Raw genomic sequence first — 26568 nt, 5'->3', positions numbered from 1 at the left:
GTGATATATAATGTCACGATTGAGGGCTCCGACAAAACTTCTTAATGGGAAGAAAGCTTGGCTCAATATCATCAGATCTTTTTGAGCGGTATATATTTACTTTATTGGGCTTTGAAATGCCTTTACTAAATAATTTAGTAAAATTTACTGATTTGTGTTTATATTTTAGCACTTTAATTAACTCTTTAAAAAGTGGGTAGTAAAGACCTGCTTTAAAATAAAAACTTTTAAAAGTTTCTTGAAAAATCAGTCAGGGTTAAAAGTGGGGTAATAAAAAGTTGACATACTCCACCGAAACTAAAAGACTAAGTCGCTTGAAGTCGAAATACCTTAAAAATATTTATGATAAGTTAAAATATTTTTAAGAAACTAAAATTCCAGGGTTCGCAAAGTCGAAATAACCCCGAGAATTTATTGTAAGTTCAAATTGCTTATGTTGAAAAACTTCGAGTGGTTAAAGATAGGTAAAAATGATACGCAAAAACTGGAATAAAGTGAAATTCGAGAAAAAAATTAAATAAAAGAAACATATACAAATCGAATATTTAGTCACAACCCACTTAGCACCAATTTGGAGATTATTTGAAAATATGCTCTGAGTGCTGTGCTAAAACGTAACTTTTGGGGAGGATTCATTATCAAAAATATTTGTCTAATATTTGAAGGATCTCAGCTTAGGTCTAACAACCTGTTTGATTGATTTAAAATGAAACTGACGCTTCTACTATAAAAATCACTTCTGTTATGGTTCAACACAAAGATATTTTTTTATTTCAGTTTTCGCGACTCGGTTCGCTCTTATTGATGGTCATTTTATAGAGCTATATATCATTAGCTCACTTTGTCAGTGTGAAAAAATGTTGGTTCCAAATATACCTTAAATAGAAGTATCGCAGGTGTCTCGAGATTTATAACCTCTGAAAAATTAAAGTAACCAAGATTTCCGGTCGCCTACCTTTAATCCAAAGTTAACGAAGGGTTTTTAGAGCTTTAGCATAGTAGTAACGACTATGGGTATAAAAGAAAAACGAGTTTTTGGATTCTCTTTAATCCCAGTGTGCTCGTTTTAATAACCCTTTAAATGTGGACAAAATCTTATATGTGATCTTTTTCACTACAATTGTATTGATTGAAATTAAATGATTATAACGATATTGAACGAAATGTATTTAGTTTTAATTCTCCATAGAAAAATCTAAAGTTTGATACTGACTGAGCAAGCTTCAACCACACAGACCCACAATACCTAGGTGTTCTAAGATATTACCGACTTATTTCTATGTAGGATTTGAGGTTTAGGGAATTTGCTTTAAAAATTTTCGTTCAACATTCAGTGATTGCCCTAATGTACACGAATATATCGGCTGCTTATTAAATACAGCAATGCGAACAAATACGAAATGCGCAATGAGAAACGAAAGCGAGTGAAGCAGACGTCAGCGTATTTGTAATGCAAAACAACAGCGTATATGTTAACGGTATTCGTTAATATAATATGCAAATGAAAACACGGAAATGCTTTTGTGCTGGGCTTTTAATATTCAAACTTTTGTATTTGACTTTTAACATTTCGCATTGGCATTGCATACCTTCAGGCGTTTCAGCATTATTTTCGTCACGGCGCCTAAAATATACATACATATGCAATATGACAACAGCAACAACAACACCTGTCTCTATTTAGCTCATAGAATTAGCAACATTTTAAGTAGTATCTATTTCTTTCCCTCTTTATCTCTCTTTTCCTCTCTATCTCTCTCTGTTGCTTGTGGGCGACAAATGCCGAGAGCGCGCTGCGATCAAGTTGAGTGGCAATCGAAACTGAAAATCATGCTTTACTGGCTTACAGGCCCACAAAAGTATGTAACATATATTCGTATTCAGACCCTTTTTTCCTCCACTTCATATATTTACACACATACATACAGGCATTAGACGTCGCGACTTGGCCTGTCATGACATGACTGCATTTTCGTTTTCTGCGCTAACTGTTAGCTCTGTCTGTGTGTGTTGTTGTTTTGTGATTTATTGCAACGTGTTGCATATTTATGGGCGCGCAAAGCGTGTCGTTTTTGTCGTAGGTTGCTGTTGTTGGCGCATTTATTTTCGATTTTACTGCACTTGTATTGCATAAAATGTCCAACTGAAATACATTTATACCTGTCAGCACAAAAATGGCCGGTAACGCAATAATACAAGCGAACGGCATTGTATATTTTTAGGCGTTCAACTGCACTATATCTAGAAATGTGGGAAATATACGTTACATGTTTAGAAAGCACTAAAATTAATGCATCAAATAAAAGCATATGACATCATATTGAGGCAAAACGTTTTGGCTTTCTTTTAGAACTGAATGTGTCACCTTGGCCCACCGTATTTATTACGTCCAAAATAATACTTGCAATTCTCATACTATTTATGAAATCTATATTTCACTGGAAATAGTCAGAATTAAATTTAGGTATATACTGCCATTAGATATATTTTAGAAATAAGTATTTCACTAAGGCTCACAGTACCACTCCTCGAAACCATCTTCTTAGTCGATTCTAAACTTCAGAAATAATTCTCTAGGAGTGATTTTCGATTATCTTCTTAGAACTCCTATATTATATATAATATCTTCACCTGCATCAAAAAATTTCGCTCGACAAAAATGGAACTCGCTTCCGAAAAATAACAACCGCGAAATCAGGAGATGTAGACCACAGTGAGATGCTCTGAAAGACAAAGTAATGTAATTGAGAAAAATCGCAAAATACTTGCCAACTTCCGTAGAAGGGGCAGTGTCCTCATTAGGTATACAAATCTCTAACAGATTTAAGTAGTAAGTAAAGCTAACTGTTATGTCACGAAACTTATACCAACTTTTCCGAGCTCTCATCTAAGGAAGTTAGGTCTTCGTACTGGAAATGTTAGTTTTATATCCGTTTAAAGGTTGTATTACCTGCTCGGTATTCCAAAATTTTCGTCCTTCTAAGTGTAGGTCGACTATGTTTTTTTATTTGGATAACCCGAGATGTCGTTCTGAACGAGAGCTCCTTTGCAGAAGTCCTCGGAACCCATCTGAAACTTCCAGATATTATTCTACTGGCGCTTGTGACTCTAGTTTGTACCTTAACCATGAATTCACCCGCGGGTGTGATGTTTCAAACTTATGACTCGCGGAGACAACCGCTTTCTTTTCGAAGACTAGTCCGGGATAGAGCCATATTAGAGAGTCGTCTCCTCTTTTTACATTTAAGTGGACAAAGATATCATAATTCCAATGCCCGAATTCTCATCCGGAGTTGAGTCATATCAGTGAGACTTCTAATCTTTTAGATTTATTTCGATCGCATCCAATTTCGGTATCACTGCTCTAAAACTGGCCTCTTTTAGAATTCATTCGATTTCAGCCTGCAATTTCATTGTTATTTCGAAATTTTGAAGTTTTTTATTATTCATTTCTAAGGGACTCTCACTTGTATGGAGGAAGTGAAATATACTGCAATATCGGTAAGGGCTCTAATGGTGCGAGGACAGTCAAGTCAAGGCAACCTCTAACTCTACTGGGTGCCGCTCCAGTATACTCCGGCATCATAACGCCGCAAACAGAAGATATATTATAGTAAGCAGCGGTCCCTCATTCATACAGAACTACTTCAGCATCGGAGGCAACCTTTCTATACGCTTGCCAACTTAATACTTCGTCATTTTACCCCCAAAAAAACTAAAAGTAATTGAAAAACGTCTACTTAAGTATAAATTCACAATGGCCGCACCTCAAGGGCTCTCCGCAGACATTTATGACCAGTTTTATGCCAATCAAGCATTTCTTTGGTGCCACGCCAGCGACGCATACCTAACCAAGGCATCTGCAACACCAACAGCAGCAGCAAACGGCGTCGGCCAACTCACCAATGCGCTGACAGTCAATCCACCACAGCGGCTAAGAGTCAGCCAATCACCACAATGTGACATTTTCCCTTGATAATTCATGCAAATTGCATCCTTAAACTTGATTGACAATCAACCAAAGCCACAGCTACTCATACTCAAGTCAGCAAATGCCAACAATAACTATAAACTATTTCGTATATGTAGGTATAAGTGGGGCTTTGAGTAGCTTTGTTTGTCTGCAAGCTGGTATGTAGATACATATGTGTGGCTCCATGTGTATGCATGTATGTAGATATGTGCATATGCACTTGTGTGTGTTGCCACTGAAGGCATTTTGTGGTTTACGACTTGTTATCGCCACTTTGCTTTTGTCGCTGCAAGCACTTGCATTATTTCTGCATTTTTATTTTTGTTGTTGTTATTATTATTGTTCTTGGATTTTTTTATGACTTGTCGTCGTCATCGATATGGCAGTGCAGGCGCAGGGGCCACTGCAGCAGTGACGCATCGTAACGTCAATATGACTTTGACATTCTTAAGTGACATGTCTCTAAAATGTTTTCGCTGTTTCACTCTCCGCCTTTTGTTGTTGTTTTGTTTTGCTTAGCTTGACAGTCGTTTTTATAGTCGTGAGAATTGCAAAAAAGGTGAAAAAACACTTGCAACAAAGCAGCGCTACTGTTTATACGAGGAATTGAGTATTTATGAGAAAAATGCTTAAATATACATACATACATATTTATATCACCCTTTGCATGTTTGTATGTGTGTGTATGCATTTTTGCACTGCGATGAAAGCAAAAGTTGTGTCACTTTTCAATACTCGTAAGGGTATTCACACATTCACTCGCACAACAGCAAGGCATTTATGTTGTTTTAATTTTTTTGTTGTGACATTGTCTGCGGAGCATATTGAGCTACGTGAAAATGCTAAAACGTGCGGCAAATCATTAAAAGCATTACATAGAAACAACTTCAAGCCGGCGAAAAGAGTTGAAGCTTAGACACAGCACAATTTATGCTGGGTGTGCCGGTGTACTTTGAGGTGACCAGATGTAAAAATGTTAATACATATTGAGTCTATAACTATATCGGTGTTTTTTTTTTTAAATTTAAACGTTTATTTTTAGGAAAACATGAGGAATAGTATTATTCAAAGTATTGCCGGCTTGGCGGCCAAGAATGAATCATCAAACTTTTTGATACCCTGTTCGGAAGTGAACGGTATACCAGTGAGTGCGTTCTGCATCGACCGAAACAAATGGTGGTCAGAAGGGGTAAGGTCTGGGCTATAAGGCGGCTGACATAAGACTTCACAGCCGTTGTTTTTCAATTAGTTTGATGAATGGTTGTTGGTAGCGGTCTCCATTAATGGATTCTTTCGGTTTTAGAAGCCCATAATACAGCACACCCTTCTAATCCCATCAAATATACATAGAGCATTACCTTGACGTCATAGCCGTTGATTTGGCTTGTTGGCCGGATTTCACATATGATTTGCGGTTAGGGTTGTATTTTAGGGTCACCAATCACTATCCTATGCAAAAATGACTTCTTTTTGTAGCGTCTCCTTGCTTCAATTCATATGACACCCAATTACCTTGCTTTTGAATGTTCCGTCTGTTTTTAAACGTTTTGAAATGGCTGATTGAGTGACTCCCATAGTTTCTGCGAGCTCTTCTTTCGTTGTGTAACAATCTTCATCAACTAATCAATTTGCAATTCATCATCTTGAAACTTTTATTTTGCCATCTGTTTTCGATAAAAATATAGATTTTTGCGACGTTTTCTTTAAAATACAATAGAAAAACGTGCGTTTTTAGTTTTGTTTCGTTAGAGACAATTGCTGGTAGATATATTGGAATTTGAACCCTAGGCTATTTGAGGGTGTCATAGGTACTAAGCTGCAGTATCCAACGTAACAACTATGTAGCGCTTTGTATATTTCTTATGCAATTATGTCAGTTTATTAGTCAGTATTGTGTAGATATTAGTCAGTATTGTCTAACTAGCAGTTCTTCCCATTCCATTGAAACGTATTCACGTTAATTAGGCCAGTTTCCGGTGAACGAAGGTCGGATAACTGCTAAAAATGTCGCTCTTCATTTGCGTAAATTTATATACTGCAGGACCTCTCCTAGAGAAAACGGACTTGTCTTACTACAGACTGAAGAACACAAGATGTAGCGATATGTTGAGATTAAGATTCATAAATATCTTATTGGTTAATTTAAAACTAGTCCATTCTCAGTTTGGAAGAAGTAAAAAGAATATACTGTTACCCTCGCTAGTCGATGGAGAGAATATGTAAAGTAGAGTCTGAATTCTTTTCGGAAGTTATGAATGTTTCTTTCGCTGTGTAATATGGCTATTCCAACGAAATTCAGCTCATCTTCCAAGTGCTGGCAAGATCGGTGGATAGAGCTCACTATCATTCTTAAGATCATTAACTTAGATATGCTATGTCTTTTGAATCTTTTAGATCTTCAATGGCTACAGGCTCTATCTTCGATTAAAAATTTACTGATAGGATTGCAAAATAGTGTTTGAAGGAACTATCTGCCCTGGTAATTATTTGGACCATTGTAACTACTCTCTGCTACTTGGGCTTTACTTGGTTTTTTTCTGGAAGGTGATCTTGGTTTCTTTTTCATGATATTCTATAGCATAGACCTTTTTAACTGAAAATATTTTCCTGGCCACCTTAAAAAGTTAAACGTTTCTCGATTGATTTCGCGCATTATCGCACCAATTGATCATTTGCGCCATTTACTGGATAAACTAACAATAATAAAGCGCTTATATTTGCTTGTTACATTCACTCTTACCACGGCAATCATGTTTGACAGGCACGACTGGCCACTACCCTGACCGACAGCATAGCGCGAATCCCCGCTTCACAACTATGCGTCGGCGATTATTCTTGCGCCGTGACCACGGCTAGAGTCAGCGCCACTGCCAATGCCAATTGCTACCGCGTGTCGTCTGCAACAACAATTCAAGGACATCCGCTTCAAAGCCGTCAAATGCCAGCGCGACTCGAGCGATGTTAGCGGCGTGTGCAACCGAAGGCGTGGTCACTTGCCGACAACAGCACTTGAAATATGTAACTTGTCACTGTGAACGCAGTAAAAAAGTGCTGAGGGTGGAGAGGGTACGGCGATGTAAAACGGTGTTGGCGTCGTTATGAAGTCATGCGACTCATTTAACGTGCAAAGTCGCGGACTGGACGGACGGACGACAATGCGAAGTGCAGCGTCGTGATTTGTTTCTGGAACTGTGTGTGTGTGATCCACGAACTTGCTGTGGTGACACCTGATTGCCAAGGGTGCCCATGGTTTGGTGATCACAGCGGGGTGAAGTGGTGGAATTGCATGGTTGCAGGAAGTTGACACGATTTGCATGCGCAACTATAATTCCATTGCATTTGCAGTGATATTTGCATTTACATTTGCACACACTCTTTCGCATTCTCATTCATATAAGTCGTACGTGTGTGTGTGTCGGAAGGTTTATATCGGTATCGCACATTTACCATTTGTGCCACAAAAAGCTGCAGTAGCCGCTTGTGGCGTTGAGCGAACGGAAATACTGGTGCCATAAGTAAGCTCTGCTTATACATATGTCTACATATATACTACATACATGCATTTTGCTTTGCATTTGTATTAGTGTGCTTTCACATTTCGTATGCAAATCGTAATGATATGAAAATATGTTTGCTTTAAACGCGCTTAACGACACCCAGGGAATTTTAAAAGATACACGCGTGCGAAAAGCGTACGTAAAGGGTTTGTCAATATGGACGAAGCGTTTTGAGTTTATCACAAATTTATTAAGACGGCTAATATCGATATCAGCAACTTCGTTAAATTCGCCAAAGGTGTGTCTATCGAGATATTTCAATCTCAGTCTGTCAAAAGCCTCTTGTCTTGCTGAATGACTCCAGCTTGCCTTCCTCCATACAGCTTTGGCAAATATCGTCCGACAGAATATTTAGCCAGTCGGAACACATACAATTGTGGCGAGATGGACTTTGCTAAGAGCATGTAGTTCGGAGGACCTCTGGGCCAGAAGGAAAGTCGCACAAGTTCAGGCTGTTGACCAGCGCTTGCTGAGCTCACTTGAGGTCCAAAGGTCCAACGCCAGAGCGCAAGAAGATATCGGAAAACCGACTCAGCTCCAATCGGATGAAATTGATTAAAGGGTGGCCTCCCTAGTAAGTTTATTCGCTTTGCAGTTCTTTGAAGAAAGCTGCACTTCAGAGTAGTACATCTACTGCTACCTTGATGGCAGCCACCTCCGCTTGAAAGCCGCTGTAGTGGTCCGGTGGCCTGAAACTAGAGTTGATGAAGAGCTCCCAACAGAAGACGCCGCCACCTACTCTCCCTCTTAACTTCGATCTATCATTGAAAAAGCTCACTGCACCCTTTCTCCAACTGTAAGGTTCTGCGATGCAGTGATCTTCAATATGGCCAAGGCGTCAAAAAATAGTAAAAATAATCCTTAGAAAATTTCATTAATCGTAGTCTTTAATCCAGCAGCTATGACAGTTATTCTTTGATCTGATATTATTTAAAAAAAATATATGCACGAAATGTCCTTAACCTGTTTGTCATCTGGATAGCTGTAAAAATGTGAAAATGTTTGTGTAGCCAAGTCGGCAAGGAAGAAACTGCTGTCAAAATTCTACAGCATGATACCAAAACTCCATTATTAGATTGTGTTATATAATTTGCGCAAGAGTCTAGCTTAAACTCAACTTTCTCCGGCCAGAAGCAGTAAGTTCCGATGTATGGACCACCAGTCTAAGAGTAGACAGCCAAAGGACAAGCACATTCTCAGGGCAGCTTTCTTATAAGTTCATCAGACTTCTAGAGTCCAGAAATTCCACTGTCACGTATGCGCTTATCAGCCTTTTAATTTCCAAGGGTTCCTCGTAGACTACGTGCTTCCTATAAGACCAAGCCACTACAAAATTAAATCATTCTATGGATGTTTGCATAAGAAAATTATTTGAACATAATGGTGAATTGACTACCATGGGTACTCCAACACGCTTTCTTGGACTGAGGAGTGAATCCAGCTTATTGCTTAGAAAAATGTATCAAACCTTTTAATCACAATTAATCTACCTATTAGGAATCCGATTATATTCTTAAAAGATCAAGTTGTCAAATATCTTTCTTTAAATGTATTCTAAGCTTCTATGGTTGGTGAGTATGTAGACTTCTAGTCTTTTTCGAAGTCTATTGCCTGGATTCGTTCGAAAGTGGCCGCTTTGGGTTTCTATTGTGTTCCTGGCTAAAATAGTATGAAATGTGCTCAAAGAAAGTGGTTTCAGATTTCAAACGAACCAGAAACTCTGAACGAAATTAAAGGTTCCTTCTTTACTCCCGTCCAAATTACAGATCCGGATCCTCTTTTTTGCAATATAATTCACAAATGTCTAGTGTCATTTGACCGTGGCTGTAGGTATGTGTATATTCTATCTCGGGGCCAATTTCGTTGGTTCTTTATCCTTCTTTGTCTGATCTTTATACGTTGCTTCAGGTGTTTTGACATGAACTGAAGACGAATTACATTGATAACTGTTCAAATTCGCTTCTTGCTGTTGTGGTTTTAGCGGCAAAGACCATCTTCTAAATAATGTTGAGGAACGCTGCCGAGTTCACAGCCCTTGCCCGGTGATTTTTTAGCCGATTTTCATACCGATTTCGTTGACCCGACTATCGCGGGACGGCACGGTATACTAGCAATCTTACATGTAGTCGCTTCATCTTCTTGTTTTATGAAGCTTTTCACCTGCTATTTTGTTGAAGCGTTATTCCCTTGTCTTACCAAATCAAAATGAGTTCAGACAGCAATCCCTTCGTTTGTCCAAATTTATTTTGTATAAACTCTAAACCGACAACTGCTTTAAAGTGTATGAGAATTACTAAAGTGTATGAGAAAAATAATGTAATTCTCATAGTAACTAAATCTAACCTAACATTTTGTGGGTTTATGCTTAACCTGGTAATCCATATTTGGTACGTCCGAAATTTTTGCTGTGTGTTGTATGTGCATCGCCGTTAGCACAATTCCCAATTCAATATTTTATCAATAATTTCCAGCCGTTAACATTTCCGCATAATAATTGTTTTTTTTCTTCTAAATGATTTTCCATATCAATTCGCAAAGCATTAAATAATAATAAAAAAATCCAATAAATTGCATGTTGAAAAGGCTTTTTCTGCTTCATTTTATTTGTTATGCTCATTCGAGCATTTTTTCATTTTCACGTAAACCTAAATCGTCTAACACACATTATTGCACCGTTCGTGAGCTCCGATGGCAACATCGAGCATTAACATATCTTGCGCCTCTGCTGCCTGCGAAAAGAAACGCTTTGGGCGAATTGAAATGCATTTGCGAAAGCGTTTTCCCAAATCACCGAATCAAATAACGTTTGATAGGTATCCGTAGGTGTTTCTTGCTGGCAAGTGCCTGGCACCGGAAGCGCACGAGGTGGCCGCCCAAGCTGCGTTCAACGGCATTTATGGTGGCGTCGAAAGATAATATATTTTTGATTTGTTTGACGGCTCACTCATTCGGGTGCACGCATACGTACTCATATTACCTCGTTTACCGCAGTGTCTTATCAGCATTGAGCTGGCAATAGCAATAGCTCACACATTATTGACACGATTTTTTACATACATTTTTTGTTTGCAACGAATAACAGTGTTTATTTCTTTAAGTATTTCGAATATTTCAGAAGTTATGATTTTATTGCGAATATCTATATTTCGTTTATTTTTCTACTTATCCAAAAACACCTTAATCCAAAACAGATTCATACCTTCCGGTAAACCTTATAACTATTCAATATATTGTATGAGACATCTAAATAAAAGTTTCTGATAAAAATGGTATAAAATCACTATTCACTCCGATAAGCGAGCGTCTATACTAGCTTTGAGCTCACTGACTGCTAGCTTCTTCCATATTAGACTTGTATGAGTGGCTGGTCAAAGTAGAATTACCGGAAACTTCAAAGCGAATAAGCTTACTAGGGTGGGCTTAAAGGGGATCAATTTCATCCGATTGGAGCTGATTCGGTTTTCCGATGTTTTCTTGCGTTTTGGCGTTCGACCTTTGAACCTCCAGTGAGCACAGTAAGCGCTGGTCAACAATCGGAACTTGTGCGACTGCAAATCGATTAAAAATGTCGTTCTATAACTAAAATAAATAAAATCGGCCCACACGTCTCGATAAGTATGTTTCGCCTTGCAGTTTGTTGTAAAAAGGTGTTACACGCACGTCTAATTATTCCTATACCGAGTACAGGTTGGTTGAAACAAGTGTATAACGAGTACTCACATTCAAAACGCACCGTTGAATTTTGGACTGGTTAATTTAAACGCGGTCGTACTATGCTTGAAAACGATCCGCAACCACACCAGAAATCATTGAGCAAGTTCATAATATTGTTAGTGAAGATCCAAGTTTGACTAAGAGTAAATTGGCTAATGCTATAGGCATCTCAGACGAACGAGTACTTCATATTTTACATGGAGAATTAAAACATGAGGGGCTTCTAATTCAACAAAAACTGGATCGAAAACAAATTTCTCAGTATAATTTGGAGTATTTTAAGCCGAATAAAACCGATTTCTTGTGTCGTTTTATAACTATGGATGGGACGTGGATCTACCACGATGATCCTAAATTGAAACAAGAACGTTTACAGTGGACTCAAGTGGTTGTTCAGCTCCAAAGCAGGTGAAGTCACAACAATTAGCAAAGAAAAGTTATGGCATCAGTTTTTTGGGCTGCAAAAGGAATTTTGTTGATTGATTATCTGCAGAAAGGTAAAACAATCAACTCTGAATATTATTGCAGCCTTTTGGATCAGCTGGATGAAAGGATTCATGAGAAAAGACCTGGTTTGCAGTGCAAAATAATAATTGTTCATCAAGACAATGCGCCTGCTCACACCAGGTTTTTTAACAATGACAAAATTCAACGAATTAAAGTACGAATTACTTGAGCATTCGCCGTATTCACTAGATGGCTCCCAGCGACTTTTACCTCTTCAGAAACCTGAAACAGTTGCTGCGTGGCATGCGTTTTTCGTCGAATGAAGAAGCTATTATAGCCGTAAACGGGTATTTTGCAGAGTTTTCGAACAGTCATTAGAGGGATGGCATAAAATTATTGGAGGATGATTGGAACAAGTGTATTGAAGTTAAGGGAGATTAAATTGAATAAAAAAATATAGTTCGTACCGCAGAAACTTTTCAACCAACCTATATAAACATACCTACATATGTACATATATATTATGGTTGGACTTTCCCCGAACTTAGCCCTTTGTTTGCTTTCAATTTCTTTTTAATATTTTTTTAAACTAATAATTAATATTCTCTAATCAGTTTTAATTTTTATCTTAGGTCAGAAATCCTCAGAGAGAAACTAAAACGGTAAAATGATTAAAGGTGAGCACATTCAAAGAAATCTACATATATTTTTATAGTTTCATACACGAGAGATTAATTTACTATAGCTACCTTTCACGAACTAATATCATATAAGTCCTGTGACCCTTAGGATATCTCATTAAATGGGATAACCCCTAACTATTTGTATTTATCTATTTGATTAAGTCAGTCTGTGTAATTTATAGCAGTTGCTTGTTCAATTCGCCACTCGCAAAGAAAGAAGCTCATTTTGGTTATCTACTTCGTTTACAATAGTTTGCTAGAGTATAAAGATTATACAGTTAGCCGATATTATGAATTTCGTATAGATTTTGCAAAAATTTCGAAATCTATAAGTTGGAAAACTTACATAGATGGATAGGAAAAATAAGCTTAGTAATAAAAATTAATGAATATTGGGGTCCATTACAGTTAAACCAATTTTGTTTGACTATTATACTGAAATAATATTCTTGTTAAAATGTTGATATCAAGAATTAATTAAGGAGCTTAAAAATCTTCTTAACAAGAGACTAAAAGAGTTTTTTCATATTAAGATTTTCCATACGCTTTGGCATTCAGCGCATTTTTCAGCTATAAGCTGAGTAAGTGCTATTCCATTCAGCGATCATTCTCTTAAGTTGAACAAGTGTCGAAAGCCAAAGGCCTGAAGAGCCTAGTTTGCAGTCGCCGCTTAAGAAGTGTAAAAGAAGAATTTTATACGATATATTTAGGATTTCATTTAATGACAGGATTAAAAGAGTATATTCCTATAAAACTGGGCCCAAGCCGAACAGCTGTTTTTTTTTGTATACCATATGTATGCATTGTAACATTGGCCTTGGGGCTGATACTGATTTTCGATGATTCTATAGAAAATTGTTTATTCAAACAGCCCTTGTAAGCTTTTTCAATATAGGTGGTTGATGGGTAATTTTGGGGGCGTATGGCCACGCTTTAAAATTTTAAATTCTATTATTTTCAAAACTTCGACTCACTTTAAACTGTGTGCTTCAGAATGATCGTAGATTTCACGTGTGCGTGTGTGTGAGTGTATTTGGTGTTGAGAGCGTAAAGAGCTCGCTGCGCTTCATTGCACACAAAAAACAAGCGCTGACAATAGAACAGGATAACGGCTTTATGTTAAGTAGACTACTGGGTGTGTATGTATGTGGCATTATTCCACCTCAGCGAAGCACAAATTTTGCTTGTAGCGGCGCAATGCACGTCAATTAATGGTCGCTACAACGAGATGTCCTGTTGGCAGACATTAATCTTTCTTCTTTTATGCATTTATGTGCGTGTGTGTGTGAGGAGGTAAATATGTATATATCTGTGTGTGCTTGCTTGTTTGTATGCATATAAGTACTATAGAGATAATTATAATAATAATAAATAACTTTATTGCTCAATGAAATTTGTTGCACAATATAATTAACAACAACAAAAGAAACAACAAACAAGAAAAAACTTTAACTTCGGTTGCACCGCAGCTAGTATTATACCCCTCACAAATAAAAAAGCCTGACATACAAGAACTTGATTTTGATCGTTCAGTTTGTGTGCTATGTATATGCTATAGTAATCCGATCTGAAAAATTTATTCGGATATTGTACTATTGCCTTGAACAATAATCCATGCCAAATTTTGTGAAGATATCTCATAAAATAAAAAAAAATTTTCTATACAAAAATTTGAATTTGATTGTTCACTTTGTATGGCAGATATATATTATATTGTTCCGATATCGTCTGTTCCGCCAAATAAGTAGCTTCTTGAGGAGAAAAGCATTTATGCAAAGTTTCAGATCGATATTTCAAAAAGTGATGGACTAGTACGCGTCTATACAGACAGAAGTGTCTAAATCGACTTAGTTGGGTACGCTGATTTTACATTTTCATTTACATATACATATATTATATAGAAGCCCTGTTTCTTCTGGGTGTTACAAACTTCGTGGCAAACTTTGTATACTGTGTTGAGGGTATAAAAAGTATGATTGTATGTATGTATGTTTGTATGTGTGTAAATCTACATAAAAGTATCATTGAAGCTTACTAATTTTTATAAAACATGCGCCCGCATTGTTGTCGTCGCACCTAAACCCAACGTTTTGTTGTTCTTGCTTTTATTTTTGTTTTTATTGATGAATTGCGTTGTACGCAGTCAGCTTGCTGCCGACCCATATAATGTCGCCACATTAGAGCGCATGCCGAGAGCGTGAAGACAAGTGGCAAGGCAAGCGCATTTTGCTTAGTGAATTAATATCCCCACTTTGTTAACGGTAATTTGCGAAAATTCCAGTTCACTAGTGCGAAATGAAAGTGAAAATGAAAGTGAAGTGTTAAGGCGCGTTGCGGAGGGAGACCGCTCCGGAAGGTTATAGGGACAAATGGTAGCGGGTATTTGTCGTTTGTTTGTTTATATGTATAATATATGCATACACATACTTACATTTATATTTATATGTAGCTACGTATGCACATATATGCGACACAATTTCCAGCTCATTAAGTTTATCAACTCCAATAATTTTTACGCTTCCTTAAAGCTAATGCCGATCCAAGGCAGCCATTTACTTGGATCACAGGCACACAAACATACATAAAACAAGAGAAAACGTTAACGTCGGCTGCACCGAAGTTATAATACCCTTAACAGATGCATTTCTTATAGCATAAAGGTGTGCAAAAATATTTTATTTCATTTAATGAACAGCTGCTTAGGGAGAAAAGGACGTGTGCAAAATTTCAGACCGATAACTCCAAAACTGAGGGTCTATTTCGGGTATATACAGACAGACATACTTGGCTAAATCGACTTAGCTCGTCATGCTGATTATTTATATATATGTACTTTATAGGGTTTCCAACTTTTCCTTATGGATATTATGAATTTCGTGGTAAACTTAATATATTCTGTTCAAGGTATACAAATACATGATCATATATGTACAAACATACAATATATAAATATGTGGAGTATCCTTGCTGCAGCAGCGACCACCTGTAGGAGTAAATGTGTGTATGTCGCATTGTTGTAGTGCTTCCCTACAGACGCGCTTACATCCGCACATATACATAATATATATATGTGTATGTGTATATACATAATTGCTGAAAGCTCCTTTTAGTATGTGGCATAGGGATTTTATGCTTAACTCCTACTCAAATACACACACAGGCACACACCCAAACATACATTCGTTGGCTTTGTTCACCCATTTGCTGCTCTTAATTAGATGCTGTTGTTGTTGTTTTTGTTATCGCACAGGTGACGCGCGTTGCCAATAGCAACACAACCACCTGTACGCAGTCATGTGTGTGTATGTGTGTGTGTGTAAGAATTACTGCTGTACTTGCGGTCGGACATGCTGTCGCGTAGGTGTATTCTTGCTGTGCTCGACAACCCCGGCGACCTATCTTCGACTCGTGTTTATCCTTCGCACTGGAGCTAAGCGCTAGGTTGAGTTGTTTGGCCTTAATTTTTCCATAATTCACTGAATCCGTGCAATTAATTAATTACGCTTATTGATAAGCAAAGAAAACACCACGCTGCATGTATATATGCATATATGTGTATGTATGTATGTACTTGCTCTTTCACACGTGTATGATAGGGACATACCTACTTACATACACCCATAAGACTAAAGCGCCTAACGATTCCGTTAAAAAAGTTAATTGAATTTTTTTTGTGAGCTTTTCTTACGGCTTTAAAGATATTCACGACCAAAACGTCCTTGTGCAGGTCACTTCGCTGTAGGTTTCTTCTGCCAAAGCAGGTTTATGATTCTTTTATTCTATTATTCTGTTCGCTTCCTTTCATCTTCACAGAAAGTTGTTCGCATTCTTCAAGCTACATGCACTTGCTTATCGCGGGGGCGATACGTTAAGGCTCAAACAGTCACCGACGCAAAACCGTGTTCCGAATCAGCTGATATGACCTATCTTACGAGAGCGAAATGTAAATGATCAGTCAGTAGGATATCCGCGAAAAGTGGATTTTTCCCGTAGAAACGAGTGAGCTGTAGTAATTAAAAATGAACTTGAATATATTAGAAATATTCCTAAAATAACTCAAAATCACAGTCGAACACAATTATTTATAAATAGGTAAACTATTTTTAATAGTTGGATTTTAGTTTTGAGCTTTTACATTATGAAAAATTATAACTAAAAATCTGAATGTGTGAGAAATCGTGTTTCTCTCTCTCTATATATATGGATATATGCAGGTCTCATTTAGAGTATTACATCGATTCTGCCTAAGCTTTGATTACATAAAGTTCTAACGGTCGCTAGAAGAGCGACATCTCTTTCATCCACATTTCTAGTGTGTGATCGATTTCCTCTTTATTCTGACTCTAAAGTTGTTAGCTGTAGCCAGACACATGAAAAAATGACAATTTGAAATTTCTTTTTGCCGTGATTGGACCAAAATTTTAAAAAAATGATAATTTTAAAAGTAATGGCTTCAGGAAAATTTTTTCCAGATTTTCGGAAAAAACCAACAGTTAATAGTTTATAAAAAAATCGAAATTAAAAAAAAAAAATTTCGATCAGGCACTGGTTTTTATGTTTTCAAAAAAAAGAAAAACTGTATAAATTTTATTGAAATCTACAGAGCGGTTTTTGAGCTACAGTGGTTAGCAGTTAAGAAAACATATTTTGAGAAAAACGCATTTGAAGTTTTACACGAACGTTGCAGAGACCGCGAGAGCCGTTTGCTATTTATTGCATAACTTGAAAAGTATTTGTCGGATTCACAACAAATTTTCAGAGAATATTATATTTTTCAAAAACTGCAAACTTTTTTTTTTGAAAATTCTGACCACCCCTAACCTTTTAAGAGCATAATAACCTTATTGCTTCATAGGCCACTTAGCCTTTTTTATTGAAGGTGTTCCCCAATACTATAACTAAAATCTTACTGGGTCTATAAGCGGCACTGTTCCATGGGATATTTGAGCTAAACCGATCAAATTTGCAAACCGCATAAAATTCGTAATAAATAAGTAGTTCTTTAAAAGACTGACGACTATTCTCTATTTTCGATAATAAGCTGAGGATGTGCTTGTTATGAATGGAATTCTGTCTCTTTCTAAATCGTGTATAATTGAACAGTTTAGATTAATTCTTAGTAGTTGTTACTGTAGTTTTCATAACTGTGACATCCCTACTGTAGTAATATTTCTGTTATTTGATTTTAGCGATGTAATTAGACTCTTAGTGTTATTCTGTTCCTAAGTTTGCTCCAGTTTCTTTAGGAAAGTTTTCTTTGGTTATAATTTTTTCAGATAGGGCTACCATCTATTACCATTATCATAAATTGTATCCACAGTGCTTTTTGTTTAGCACATATAGATCACAAACACCTTTTACTTCAATTTTTTTAATAATGCCCGTAAATAAATAATATTATTTTATTTAAGGATGGCAACTCTACCCAAATTAAATTTCCGAATTTAATTTGACAGCTGTTACATCTATTATGCCTTGCTTGAAATCCTGTATAGAACGATATTTTTTGTCGTTTAGCTCTTTACCGATATGGCAACTTTAAACTATAGAATATATTTATCAAAACTAAATCTCGGAAACAATTATCATTTTTTATAAGAAAAATTCTCTTCTACAGCAATAATAATAAACCACAGTGGTTAATATAGCCTAGTCCGTATCTTTGCATTTATTTACCTGAATATTAATGTATTTGTTCATTATCCTGCTGCATTTACGTTTTATTTGTATTGTGTCACGTGCCCAGGCAACGTGCCGGCTGTTGTAGGTAATTCAATATGCCTGCCAATTTCACCGAAGTCTTCGTCGTCCCCTTCCTTCAGAGCACTTCATCCGCAGGTCACTCGCTCACATGCTGTGTCTGCACGTCTCTTACCCCAAATCTTTGGACAGCTACGCCAAATTGTTTGCGTGTGTCTGTGGAGTCACTTGCAGTTCATCATCCTGTTGATTCTTTACTTTCTATCCGTTATCTTAAGAAACGAAGCTTTCTGTCGATTTCTTCAATGAATTACTCGCTTTTCTTCTTCTTCCAGACGCATCTGGATTTTTTATTGTATTTATTCGAATTTATGACTCAAAGCGGGTACTTCGTACCGTTAGAGAACGACACATGATGAACTCTTATCAATTGATTACGAAGGCTTCGCTGCTCAAGTGATAAAATCGGCTGAAAAAATTAAGTAAATACTGAAGGGTTTAGTGTTATGAAGAGAATTTTGCCTGCAGACAGTAAGTTGTAAGATGTCAAATGCAATAAATAAATGCATTTTATATCGAATTTGTTATTTATATTTACCTAAATCCTAAATATATGCAACATTTTATATTAATTGTAAGCCAATGCCTGCATTTTTTGCTCTTCGGAATTTTTTAAATATATAAAATGATTTTTTTTTTTTTTCAAAAATCCGTTAGTATAATATACAATATAAAGAAGCTCTGTATAAAATTGCAAGTAAATCGATTTAGTAGAACTTGAGATATAATGCACACCGTTTCATAAAATGAGCTGTAACTCCGAAAATAATTGAAATTTCAATTAAAATTTCCGCCCTAACAGCAATACTTCTTAATCATCTAAGACATCTTGATTTCGTCAATCTAACATTCCTTTACAATAATCCATATAGTAAATTATTTCTTACTGAAATCAAATCCTGACCTAAAAATTTAATACTTTTCGGTAAACAAGGTACCTAATACACTTTCTACTCCAATATAGAAATACTTGTTTACTAGACCATCTCAGAATAGTTGGCACTACGAGAGGAAAGGAACTTAGATATGTTGTTCTTTGTAATGGTTTGATACGGTCTATATTTTTATCAAGACTTTTAAAGTTTTAAAAGTTATTTCGAGTGTGTTCCGATGGCGCATGGTTGACTATCTGCGTCCCATAGTTTATGGACATCTAATCGCATATTGCCTTCCGTTCGCTTGAGCTTTTGAATCTAGCGTAGCAAGTTCAACAGCACATTTAGATTAAAAAAATAAATCTTATATTTGATTGTGCTTTATAAATGAAGACTAGGTCTGTCTAACAGAGTTCAGATCTGGAATTTTGTAAAAAAAATATTCGAAAGATTGTAAATATTTGATTTACTTTCAGCTCCATTCGTATTATATACCTTAGCTTTCCCTTAGAGTTTTAGTGTCCTTATTCGAATTCTTCCTGGTCTTAGCAAAGATCGGCATTATTTCAAAAATATGACATTTGAACGGTTTGGAAAGTTTCAAAGTTCCCCTGCAGAAACTTAAAATATTGCTTATCAGAAATATACATATATTCAAACTCCCTTTTTGCTAAGGTTAAATCAATCACTTCCATTTCTGTTGATTTAAATAATGCCTTGGTGTGAATTTTAATCGGCTTTTACCTCTAGCACTACTCATTTATCGTTACATTTATAAATAAATTTTTCATGGAATCATTTCCTACAGGGTATCTTCGATTCAAACACATATATAGTATATTTATTAATATGCGTTGCTATAGAATCGCACGAAATTACCATTACACCTCAAACCTCCGCCGATCGTCGCCATTATTACCAGCATCTTCCCACCGCGTGTGCGTTTTTATTTATTCGAACAATTTAATTTTAGCACATTGGAAACATCAATATGAGTCGCTTTATTTCACTTTACTTTTTAAATTCTTCGACTACTGCTGCGGATGCTTCTTCTTCTTCCGATTATTGTGGTGTTCTTCTTGTTCTTGCGGTTCATGCGGAATTCACTTAGGAGTTATTTATAATTTTGCTGAGCAAAGCATCAGCTAGCCAAAAAGAAATCTGTTTATTATCAAAATCCTGCATGTGCGGGTGTACACTGAGGTAACGAATGCCGTGGATCTCTATTAATATCAAAATGGAGAAAGTGCGAATAATAAAACAAAAATATTATATTTATTTATTTGATGTTGTAAGAGCTGAACACAAATTGTTTTAACTTGTCTTGCTCTTTTTGGTCTAAGGTGTGCGATTTTCCGCAAATAAAATGTCAATCTTTAACGATTTGAACGTTTTGGGATACTCTGAGATCCTCCCAACTAGAGTCAATCAATACCATTTGAATTTTCTGATACTAAGATTGATTTCGATGAACCACAAGGAGAGTGTTATATTAAATTGTTAGCCACAGTAAGCCGAGCCCAAGTTTCTCTAAGTTTTGCAGGGCTTATACACTTGGGAAAGGAATTTTTGGATTGTTAAACTTAGTATTCTGATGCCTGGTTTTTCTGCCTATTTTAAACCATTTGAAATGTCGAATAGCAGAGAAATGCATTAGTTTCCCGCGCAGAAACCAGCACAGTCTCTTTGAAATATCCATTGAACTTGTGACTGCACTTTTAAAACTTTTACTCGAGTTGAAGGCAGATTTCAGGTCGGCAGTTGTTGAGACTATCATCTGTTAAGTCTGTCCTATCGCGTGTTTAGACTTTCGGGCTAAGGAACTTTTGGGGCTGCTATTCTAGATATATATGTCGATAGTCTGCTCTTTTTAGGTTTTTTCATTATCTTGAATACCGAAGCATATACGAAAATATTGATTTCATGGGAACTATAGCAGGGTCAGATAGCTTTGCAGTAGCATGATGTCGCTGGTGTCATTAAAAATACGGCTTGAGACGTTTAAAAGTTACGCATGGCCGCCAAAATTTAACTAGCTTCACTATATCCAAAGTAATAGAAAGTCTTTAACCAAGCCCATCCTTTATTTTTCTGGACAACTTGTGCGGAGAGACCAAGTTGATATACAATATTCTCGCACTGTTGTTTGCAGATTCAGTTTTGATAAGCCTTTAGGCCTCTATTCGACTCTGATCATCTTCGACTCACACCTTCAGAGCGTCGTCAGAAATGACTTTGAAGGTCATTTACAAAATTAAGTAATATCATTAATTTTGCAATAGAACCAAGGAAGCCGAGCAGTACTTCTAATCAATGGTTATTTAACCGCCCTCACGAACTATTTTTATTGCAATTCCCTCGATAACCGGAATTGACTCTGATTTTAACCGATCTAGAGCTGATATTTCGGGGATCTAAAAAGTGTGGATAATGAAAAAGTATGCAAATTTTGAAATACGCAACATATTTATAAACATTTCGTCATTTTTGCTCCTTTCTTACCCTTCCCAATACGATCCCTGAGCTACCTTCAGCTAGTGTCTTCTACGAGTCTTTCGACGCTACACACAAACAAACTTTGGCATAAAATTTCTTTTCATTGTTCCTTTGCTATCGCCACCCCAAACATGCAATGCCAGACTTCATTGCTTTCTCAATTTATAAATATTGTACTATATTTACCAATTTATTTTGAGCATACTCGTATAACGGCATTGCGTATACAAGTGCTGCCGGCGAAAACGGCATCGGCAATTTTTGTTGCCTGCACTGAGTGCCAGAGTGGCCGTGCGACCGTGCGTCCGACACGATCAGCCAGCGGAATCGCAGGAAGCGCATAAATCATATTCGTGTGTGTATGATGCCTGTCGGCTTTCGGTCGGTTAGATTCGAAATCAACGAAGCGTAGAGTTTAGCGCGATCGTGCAGAACAGAAGTGCGCTTTTGTGGTGGGTGGGTGGCGATCGGTGGATCGCGATTTTGAGTTTTTGTGTAATATTAATTGGCAATATTTTAAAAATATTGGCATTTTACATTATATTACATAATAAATATAATAATAAGTAATAATAATCGCAAAAGTGATCGATTTTATTGTGTCGTCGCAATTTATTATTTTTTCGTAAAATTAATTCAGTGCTACGAGCAGTTTCTGCCATTGTGTTTTCAATACGCGTCCTAAATATAACTCAGCGCTGTTCCAATATAAATACTAAACATATTTACAATACAATATCATACAACAGTCGGCCATATGTTGTTGGGGGATGTGTATGCTATTTCTGTAATTATTGCTGTTATTATAACGGGAATGTCGGAGAAAAAAATTCAGTCTAAATCTGCTAAAATTATAAATTGTGGAGGAATATATGGAAGTCTAAACTTGTGTTGAGCTAAATTCTTACAACTCGATATAAAATGACCGTTGGCATGATATCAGCTGTGAAAATCAAAGCTAAGAATTCTTCTTCAAAGTAAAAAAAAAAAAATTAAGTAATAGTAGTAGTAGTAGTAAGAAAAGTGATAGGTGACTTTTAAATTTTTTTCTGGTATAGAATACTTGATCTCAGCTAAGCGCTTGATATTATTTTTTGCAGTTGGAATGTTTTTCATCTCTTCTATATGTTAAAGCTTCCCAGAGCAGCTTCCCTCTAAGCATGGATTTATTTAAATAAAGATTCAAATGATTATTATATCGAACCACTTCTTTGGGTTCTAAGAAGAAAAATTATTAGGTATTTAAAACTGAAGTGTCATACAATATACGACATCTCCTTTGCCTTGACTTACTTGTGAAGTATATTTCGCCTTACGATAACTCAAAATAAATTTAATTTCTTATAAAACTATCGTAGTATACCCGAAGAAGACCTCTGCATTGATTCTTTCTTGGGTTTTGGTCTCAGGAGGAAAGCGACAAAATCTGAAGTTATCAACAGATGTCGGATATCAATATTGAGTTCTCCGAATCTGAACTTTAAAGATCTGCTTATGAAAAATTTTTCGACTATTCAGAGAAATACTAAAGATTCAAAATGAGTGTTGGTGATGGCCGGAGTCCACAACCTCTAGGAAAGGATAAGAATATAAAGTATAATGTAATAAATAGCAAAGGAATGTTTTGGCACAGAGTGTCCTTTACCCATTTAGTGACTCCGAGCATCTGACATCTTCTGTTCTGTGTAGATAGAGAGATAGTAATGGAGGGAATATGAAGGCCTTATATTAAGCAAATCACCTTGACACTTAACTTGGGTGCGTTGTTTCTAGGAGAAGTATTACCGTTCGATTTTTGTAATGTCATTTTGTTATTTAGACAGCGTCCAATAATGAATATTAAGCTTCCAGGAAAAAGCCGCTGAATCTTTGATCTGAAATGCGCAATTATTTAAATAGTGCTATAGGTCGGTAAGGATCAGAAGTAATCGTGTGACCATCGATCACTTGAGCAGAATATTCGAAATTTTGATCACCGCGGATTTGTCTGTAAAGGAAGTTTAGAGTTTAGTACTAATGGACGTGAGAGTTTCATACTTACTTGTAAGAATTTCTCTCTCCAGCTTGTGTCTATCTAAGAATCGAGGTTTGGAACTTTACATCTTCAATAAAGCCTTCATTATACGCGCTTTCGTTTCCTTTCAACTATATGTCTTATTTTATACTGCAGGCGAAGAGCGTATTTTTACAACAACTTTGTGGTTCATAATTTTGTATACATTGGCCGTTTCTCCTCACCGCCAGCGATATAATTAGAAGAAAATAGACATGCTGTTATTTCGTATTCAAAGATATTGGCTAGTTAGTACAAGTGTCTATATAAAGGTGATCTTAGACATGATCTGGTTGGTATTTATTTTGGGGTTACCTCTAAAATTAAAAACGAAATGGCTGCTAAGCGATCACAATAAACGGACACCGCTTTATTGTTGTTGTTAGCTGCTTGCTGGCAACAATAAATACGAGTATAGCACGGCAATAAATAGAAGACGAAGAGGAAGAATTAAAAGATGCCGAAGAAGAAGCAGCAGTAGCAATAAATGCAGAAACGGACTTTGTAGCAATAGCAGCAACAGCTCCCGCAGCTGTAGGAGGATCAGCCAGATGAGGATCGGTCACAACACCACAAGCACCAATAGTGAACACAGGCGTCAGGCAACACTCTGTGGCAACAGTCGTAGCATTGAAAGACAGCGGCACGACGCGTTCAATCGACTGGCGGTACGCGGTGTGTTGGCGCAGATCGTGAGCGCGCGAGTGTGTTGGCTTTTTTTAAAATAGCTTATTCGAAAAAACGGTTTATTTATAATTTTTCACTTGATTTCCGACGATGTGCCATTTTCCCTGCTCAGTGTTCGGTGGAGAAATGTTTTCGAAACAATGCCTTTTCAATAATACTGCATGATTTCATAAAAATAACCGCTGAATATCATGCATGGTTGGATGGATCGATGGAGGGATGAACCGTCATCGCCATTATGGTTGTCCCGTTTGCCGCGCAGCGTTCCACGTTTGTGTAAGAGCGAGTAGTGAGTGCGTTTTGAGTGTCAAGATCGTAGAAAGCATAAAATAATCGCAAAAATATTATTGAGTTCACAAATATATAACTATATATTCTGATCTCTGAATTTGGGTGTGATCGACGTTGATCATCACTGAGCGGTAAGAAAAAAGAAATTTCAAAAATCTGTTTGTTTATTTATGTAAATTTTAAAAATACCAACGAAGGACATGTGTTTCCGTCGTCATCCGGTTCTGTGTATTCGTGCGCGAAATGCTGATGCGAGAGCATTGCCAACTGATTTTCATGTTATCACACGGCGGGTTTACCTAAGAAAGTTGCAAGTCTCTTATCAATGAAAGTTTTCAAGCAACTAACGCCGTTTTTCAAACGAAATACTTCTTTTTTGGCTTCGCTGAGCGCATCAACAAATAATCAAATTAGTGTGCGAAATCACGTAGTGCCGACACGGCGAAAAGTGTCAAAAAGTGTTAATGTGTGGGTGCGAGCAAAATTGGAAAATAAATTTAAGTGCGCGTTGACGAGTGCAGTAAACGAGTGAGCGTGAGAGCGCGACGTATGACGCTCGCTAAGTGAAAATTCAAAAATAAAATTTCCCAAAATAAGCACAAATTCCCCATCAAATAAAAAAACAATTAAAATTTGGCCGTCACGTGCGCCATCTGCTGTTCTATAAAACGCAATTGGCACGATCAGTGCGATTAAAGGAACTGCAATTGCTTGGCAATAGATGGCGCTGTAATTGTGTTGATTTGAAAATATGTTCTCATATTGTGTATATAGATGGCGCTATTTGTACGCTCAATCGGTTTCGATATTTTATGAAAATTTTTTCAAAAATTAAAAAGCAAGAATAATAAATTGGAATTACTGTTAAAAATATCTAAAAGAATAATTATGGATTTCACCAGTCATCAAGCCTCTGTGAACAGAACGTATATGCTTAAAATGTATGTAAGTGTGTTATTAGAAGCAACATATACATATTTATATATACATACATACATATATGCCTTTCCTTAATAAATAGCATTCTTCGAAAATCGTGTAACTAGAGTTTCAAGCTCCGTGTTTTAGTAATAGTGCATCTCATGATGGGATCGAGTTGGATTTACATTGGCGCTAGTTGACGGCCCGCTTCGTGCGACTGTAAGAACCTTTTGGCCTAGAGTAGAGCACAGATCATCATGTGAACTACATGCCCTTAAGTTCATCTTGTTGTAATCATAGGAGTTCTTGATAGACGTTGTCCAATAGGCATTCATGCGGTGGGGCTAAAATTCTTGTCGGACGCAGGGTGTCAAAGTTGTATCGAGAAGGGTGAGGTGGAAACATCCCAACACTTTCTACTCTATTGTCTCGTCTTTCTAAGACTGAGGTTGAAACATCTCGGCAGTCTTGGAGAATCAGTATACTTAGCCGAATTTGACATTTGCCATCTCAACAATAGGCTCAAAGCACTTTGTCGTTTTGTAAGAGTCTTATGATCTATTATATAAGAGTGCTAGGTACCACAACGGACCGGCATTCTAAGCCATCCAAGTGCGATCTCTGTTATGATCGATCTCATGAAATTCGAGTTTTTACGTACCATTTGCTTGTCAGTCAGTTGGAATTCCGTGTTTCTAATAAGAACTAGTAGGCTGTGAGGTGTTTACTGCAAGTTAAATTACCACACCTTACCAAGCCACTTCGGTTCGTAGTTTCTTGGCTATGTGGAAGTATTTTCAAGATATGAATTCGAGATCAAATATTTTCAGACCTTGTAAAGTAATCGAGCAACTAAAGTCGGAAGATTTAAGTCTACTCGTTAGATTCGCCTATCAACCTCGCGTAAATTAAAAAAAAAATAGTGCAGAGATAATTTAGCTGACGAAATGTTTCGAAAAAGTCGTTAACATACATTTTTTTTTTTAAAACGTAAGGTTGAAAGAGTTCCCAACTTTAATTTGCTGCTCACGAGATTGTTGAATTTCCCAAATTTTCTCAAGGCGACGAAAAGGAGACTCTCTCTCTGTCACTTTCACAAGTTGAATCTAAA

General features: G+C 36.7%; 1 protein-coding gene and 1 long non-coding RNA gene across 14 annotated transcripts in view; one reads left to right on the top strand and one right to left on the bottom strand.

The window, feature by feature from the left end:
- Nucleotides 1-26568, top strand: part of Mef2 (myocyte enhancer factor 2) — a 185045-nt gene that overhangs the window by 42704 nt on the left and 115773 nt on the right. For 10 of the 13 annotated variants that reach the window (XM_070108600.1, XM_070108587.1, XM_070108601.1 and 7 more), the window contains one exon: nucleotides 12324-12368. The exons of 1 other annotated variant lie outside the window; for it this stretch is intronic. The gene's annotated coding sequence lies outside the window, so the exon portion shown is untranslated. Of the gene's footprint in view, nucleotides 1-12323; nucleotides 12369-24265; nucleotides 25482-26568 lie in introns of those variants that run through there. 2 more of the 13 variants (XM_070108591.1, XM_070108592.1) reach the window with 2 other exon arrangements.
- Nucleotides 21858-24272, bottom strand: LOC118683658 (uncharacterized). The gene is made up of 3 exons (XR_011396061.1): nucleotides 23547-24272; nucleotides 23151-23492; nucleotides 21858-23076 (listed from the first exon to the last, which is right to left on the bottom strand). It is a non-coding gene; the product is annotated as an uncharacterized lncRNA (long non-coding RNA).

This window comes from Bactrocera oleae, chromosome 4 (assembly GCF_042242935.1).
Source record: "Bactrocera oleae isolate idBacOlea1 chromosome 4, idBacOlea1, whole genome shotgun sequence".
In the NCBI taxonomy this organism is placed as follows: Eukaryota; Metazoa; Arthropoda; class Insecta; order Diptera; family Tephritidae; genus Bactrocera; species Bactrocera oleae.
The sequence above is the reverse complement of the archived record's forward strand: the minus strand, read 5'-3'. Positions and strand labels throughout refer to the sequence as shown.